The sequence below is a fragment of the Clytia hemisphaerica genome, unplaced genomic scaffold (assembly GCF_902728285.1).
Source record: "Clytia hemisphaerica strain Z4C2 unplaced genomic scaffold, Clytia hemisphaerica genome assembly, whole genome shotgun sequence".
In the NCBI taxonomy this organism is placed as follows: domain Eukaryota; kingdom Metazoa; phylum Cnidaria; class Hydrozoa; order Leptothecata; family Clytiidae; genus Clytia; species Clytia hemisphaerica.
This window is the reverse complement of record NW_027104328.1, coordinates 447,719-453,718: the sequence shown is the minus strand read 5'-3', so window position 1 is coordinate 453,718 and position 6,000 is coordinate 447,719.

Sequence of the window (6,000 nt, the reverse complement as noted above, 5' to 3'; positions counted from 1 at the left end):
TAACCCCAGTAACCCAAGTAACCCCAGCAAGAAAGAGGAAAAGTCAACTCACGGAGTGTGACTCTTGACTCTTGCGTCTCCTTGGAATCATTTTATCAAAATTTGCAACAAAAAGGAAACTTTTGCGAGGTAAAAATTCCTATTCCCAGCTTTTTTTAGGATAGAATAATACTCTACTGTAGACAAGTAATTTCATTTTACACTCTTTTGAATATGAATTCAATTTCAGATTTAATGCAGTATGTATTTGTTTATAGTTCTTGTGAATATATTTTGGCTAGAACATTGAGGCTGAAATTGTCGAAAAATTAAGAACATCTTAAGAACATGCCCAACCTCAATTTGGAAAAAAATGACAAGAAACTACAATTGTTTCCTCTTTTCAAGCAGTTTAAACTGAACTTAGGGATGGATTTTCTAAAATCGAGAGTCAAATATTGTCCAAATTTTACCAATTTTAAGTGCTTAAATGCTTGCATGATATTGTCGATTTAGAGTAGTCTGAAAAATTAAGAACGCATTTAACCCTATTAGCCCCAAGCTTTTTTGACTTTTGTATCCCCAGGGGGGGGGGAGAATCTACCACCCTCGATTGTTTTCGATCTAGAAGAGCTATTGCCATGAAATCTGGTACAGATGTTCTCCATCACAAAATTTTCACCTGTCGGAAAAAAGCCCAAATATATGGTTTACAAAAATGTCTATTAAAGTCGAACCAATAAAGATATTTAGATTCTGTTTGAAGATTCTGAAAGATAAAAGGCTGTTCTTTGACATAATAGCTGGTTTTTCTAATTTACATGAAGATTTTTTCTAAAAATCTATGCTGAAGATGAGTAAAATTTTCTAAATTTTATAACGTCATAAATGATGACGTCATCATTTTCAAAAATTTTCTTTTGATTTTTTTAATTTGTATTATCAATGCCTATCACGTGTCAAAATTTGAAAATGATTGAATAAATAGTTTAGAAGTTACCAGCACTTTAAAATGTTGAGTTTTAAGCGATTTTAGCTAGGTTTTATGCTATTTTTCACAATAAAGTCATAAAACCTGATCTGGACAGCCTATAACCCTAAAATTTTGCAAAAGTACTCTTAATAAGATTTTATTAAAAGTCAGAAAGTCGTTAAAAAAAATTTTCTTCGAGATATAAACAAAAGAACTCCAGCGTGGTAGATTCTACCCTCCCCCCTCCCTGGGGCTAATAGGGTTAAGAACATTTTAGCCTGAAAATTTCTAAAAAAATAAGCACATTCAGGCTCAGCCAAATTTTAGGTGTTCTAATAAAAAAAAATGTAGTGTTCTCTTTGTGACTTAACTTTTAGTACGCTTGAAACTTGTTAAGGCTTCTTTAATTTTTTTAGGAACATGTGATGTTCCGTTGAAATCCCTCTGCGAACCGGAAGAGGAATTCCTAATACGACGAATTGACAACGACTTTGTTTTGACGCTTAATGAAGAGATGTCAAAGCACCCGGCTTTATGCCCAACACCTTTTGTTTGCTTGGTTAAAGGAGTCGAAAACTCGGATAGCTACGTAAACAGGGGCAACAATATGAACTACCAATATCAAACACTTGGTGGAAACCATCGGCGAGAAGCAATGCTAAAACTTCAACATGAAGGATTGCTTCCGGATGACATGTTGGTACCCGTTAAACTTGTTTTCGGTTATTAATTTGACATTGAAATTTACAGGTCTGGAGGCAGGTGTAATTAGGAAAAAAGTGTTGGGTAATGTGGACGGTAAGGGTTTTTTTTTAAATATCGGTCTCTCTTAAGACACTAAGGGTCGGGGTTTCGAGGTCATGTTTATATATAGTTTTTTTACTGAAGAAATTTTAAGTAAGTTTTCTAAATTGGTCATCAACATGGATTTTTATGAGTAGAAAACCTATTTACATTTCATTTAGCTCTTGAAAGAATGGATGCCTGGCGTATCGCAGTCGAACACAATCGTTGATGTGCTTAAAGGTGAAATCGGTGACCGGCGTGAAAGATTTAGGCAACAAACTCCATGAAATGTTTGACGAATCTGTGAGTTAATTTTTATATTTTATATGAGCAAGAATTTCTCTTACATACTGCGATGCCAGCTCGTACATAAAGAATTCAACGGTCAAATAATGCATGAATGATGATTAGAGATAAACATGCTAACTAAATTTCAATAAAAATAAGGTTATTTTCTTTTACATTCTTGTCTCATCGCTAGTGAACATAGCTTTCCCAGGTAAGAAAATTTAAAGCAATGTGATGAAAAGTCCTATTCTTAATGATTCTTTTAATGACAGCATAGTTTTCTCATTTATTTTAGAAACAATAACTCGAATATTTCATATCGGTTTCCAAACTGGACGACGAGGTAATCGAGAAGATATTGTTTCTGATGGAGAAGTTCGAAGATGGGAGAACTTTTGGACCAGAAGTGAATGTAGTGTAAGTGCTTTCCGCGACCTGCGATTCCCAAGATAATGAAGCTTCTTCAAGAAGTCGAAGATAACAATATTAGCCTCTACTCGTTGAACAAAGAATGCAAGTTCCATAAGCAGTTATTGGTTGTTCAAAAATGTCTTATGGAAGGACTTGGGGAAGAAAGCTGGCAAGAAGTTGAACGAAAGTAAGATATTTTTCAAAATTTTAATGAAAACAACATTTTTTATCATAATTTTAATTATGGAAGGAGGAACTATACATATATAGTTCTCAGGAATCATCGCCATCGACAAATACAGCCTCGCAAGGATTCATTTGACGTTATTAATTTTTTTGTTTATTATCATCAGAAAAATGATAAAATTATACCCAGAGCCCATTTCTCACATTTTCATTGGTCGTGAGAACTCACCATCCAATATAAAAAAGCAAACATCGGACAACGTTTTATATAAAAGGATGTTCTTTTTAGATTTGAAAAAAATATTTGAAAATAGCCATCAAAATGATTCTCATCTTGAAATTTCATTGCTAGTGGTTTATCAATTTGTTTCGATTCATAGGTTTCCACATCAAACGTCAAAGGAGGTACTTCGGAAGTTTTGCGGGAAGGTGAATGTCGGGAAACAATATCCAAACGATTTTATAAAGATGTTGAAAGAAATAACGGCGAAAAAAACGAGGCAGATAGAAAGATAAGAATTATTGAAATTGATAGAGAGGACCCAAAGAAAGTTTTTATCCGGAAAGTTTAAAAACCAATAGCTCTGATGACCGTTCACCTTACACAGGTATTTTTGTAATATGATAAATAAATAGATTCTCTCTCATACCATAGTATAACAGGGCAGTTTGTAGATACCATGAACAAAACATTTTTTTTAATACATCTAAAAGTACATTTCTGACAAGCTTCGGAAAATGATTTTCTTTTCTCTTGTTCAACATTTTCTGGGATTACCATTTAAGATTACCTTTAATTTACCATTTTTTATTTAGAAAATTACCGAGACTTTATGTGAGATCCTCATGCGCCAGTTCATCTCTATAAATATTTTGAACGCCGACGCCAGTGATGTTCACTTGGTCTTCATAATAATTCCAGAGAGTGAAAATAGCTGGTCAGAGCTGATATGAATGACAAAGATGACAAAGAAAGTGGTCACTCAGTCTTCGCTCTTCATTAGTGACATTTTCACCATCGATAAAAATGGTGAGTAAATTGAATCTAGATATAAATAAATATATCTTTTCACATACATGCACATGCTGGCGCTTTCATTGTTTTCATGCAGCATATATTAACTTCAGCGATAATTTTGTTTTTGATAAAGCGCCCAAAGGTTTGGGCGGTTTTGGGAATTTCTCCTGCGCGATGGTGTAATCTCTGAAGTTAGAAAATATTTCTAAGATTTGCTCAAAGTGTCAATTTTAAATTAAAGTGTCTAATCTCTAAGGGTAACTTTTTCGCAAAGATTTACTCTCTCTACAGGCCGTTTATCATTTCCAGCGTTCTCCAACCCTAGTACCCTGGAATAGTTTACTTTCAGATGATAACTAGAAACCAAACAAATTTCGTTTAATTACAGGAAAGTCTGTATTTGGAGTAGTCGCCTCTAAAAAAGAGCAACAACATCAAGTTTTTTTCGCCAGCACTGATCTTGGATATAAAGTTATTTTACAGAGATATCTGAAGGAAGATGGTTTGCTTGTACAATTCTTCAATTGTAAATGTAAGATCAAAATATTTATTTACTATTGGCCTAAGTTTAGAACAGTGTAATGTAAACCAATCCCATATATTTTATTTATACGAATGGATAGTTTCCTTGCAAAAATCGTAGGACTCATTTTGAAAATTTTTGCGAGTTATAGTTGTCACTACTATCCAGTCTTTAATGTCAAATTATGTTATGCTATATATCAACCTCGTCCCCATGACGATTTGCTTTTTATATAGGATGTAGCAAATCGCCCTGGCAAACAACATTAGTATTCCCTTTGATCTGTTGTTATTCGCCGACACGGGAAATTATGACAGAGTCAGCATTTTTTTCGTGTGGGCGTCTATATGTAAATCGATGTGAAGTGCAAACTGTCTGCCTACTAAAAAACAAAACAGTTTTCGAAGTCAAACTTTCAGTCAATATGTATAATGTCAAAAATGTTATCTTGTTATTTTTCTACTAAAGACTGGGTAGGTCTTTTTCTTTATAATGTTTGATGTGGAAAAGCTTCATAAGTAAGTTAAAAGTAATTATATAAGGATATACAAGTAGGCAGATAGGTTGGAAGGAGACAGCCTACCACCACTTTTACATTTTACCACTGCCACTATTGTGGACTATACAATTTTATTTCTGTGTATCCCCTGCCCAGCATTTTCATTAAAATTGCAACTGAATTTTTGCTTGTTGTGTTGGTGTTGTACTGTACTCTTGTAAGGACATAATCCAACATGTTTGGAAAGCAAGAAAAAGGTTGATGGTGTGAGATGACAGTAAATCTCAATTGAACATTCTTGGGCTTAGCATTTTGAAATTTTCCCGTAGTTTGCACCCCCCTTTTACCCCCTATTAAAAGAGGATGCCAACTTTTCTGGGGTCTTTCTAGGGGGCACATTACCAGGATTTGCCAAAAAAAACTGGGTTGGGTGAGAATTTAGGGAAATAAAAATAATAAAGGAGGTTTGCATCAGTGGAGGCTAACATGCATTAGCCCTCTCAAATGAAAAACCTGGCTGGTTAGTAAAATACAGTATTAAATCAAAAGAAAAATGGTAGAGTGGAGCTGCGAGCAGAGCTGCGTAGTTGTATTTTAATGACCAGTCAGGTCATTCATTTGAGGGCTATGCATGTTCGCCTCCACTGATGCAAATTACCCAATCTCATGGTATATACAAATATGGTCAGTTTTTTTAAAGGGACTTACAGGACTTGCGAAATTTTTAAACAAACTGTATGCAGCGGATACAAAATCAAAACAAATGTCACATGTCAAAATAAAAAATCAAACCATATATATGGCTAATTTTGATTGTTCAATTGTTTTACAAGTTTGTTTTGGACTCGTGATTTTAATTGTTCTCGTTAATGACACGTGGTTCGCGCAATGTTTACATTTTACTACTTTTATGTCCCTTTAAAAGACTAAATGTGATTGATGGCAAAAGTGTAGGTTGATAAAACTAGCAAAGTTTCATAGTAATGGCTGCATATACTTTGTACTCTTTAAATAATTTTGGTGATGCATAGAGCAAGTTTCCTTCAAAACGGATGTTCTGTAAGAAAGGGAGGGGGAGATAAAATTCCATCACAGAAAGGGGGGTGGATGGGTATAAAGGGGGTCTCTGCAAATTATGTTTGCATAAACAGCCTTCTGACTGAGTCCCAGTTTCACTAATATTATATAATTCAAAAAGCTAACAATGTGGCATGGATAATTTTAATATGGTGCAGTGAGAGCTACAGATCGAATCTGTGTTTGGCTGGACGCACCAGTCTTTATGAATAACTTTATAAAGATACAGTCTGTATTGCAATAATTCTTTGATCAAAGCA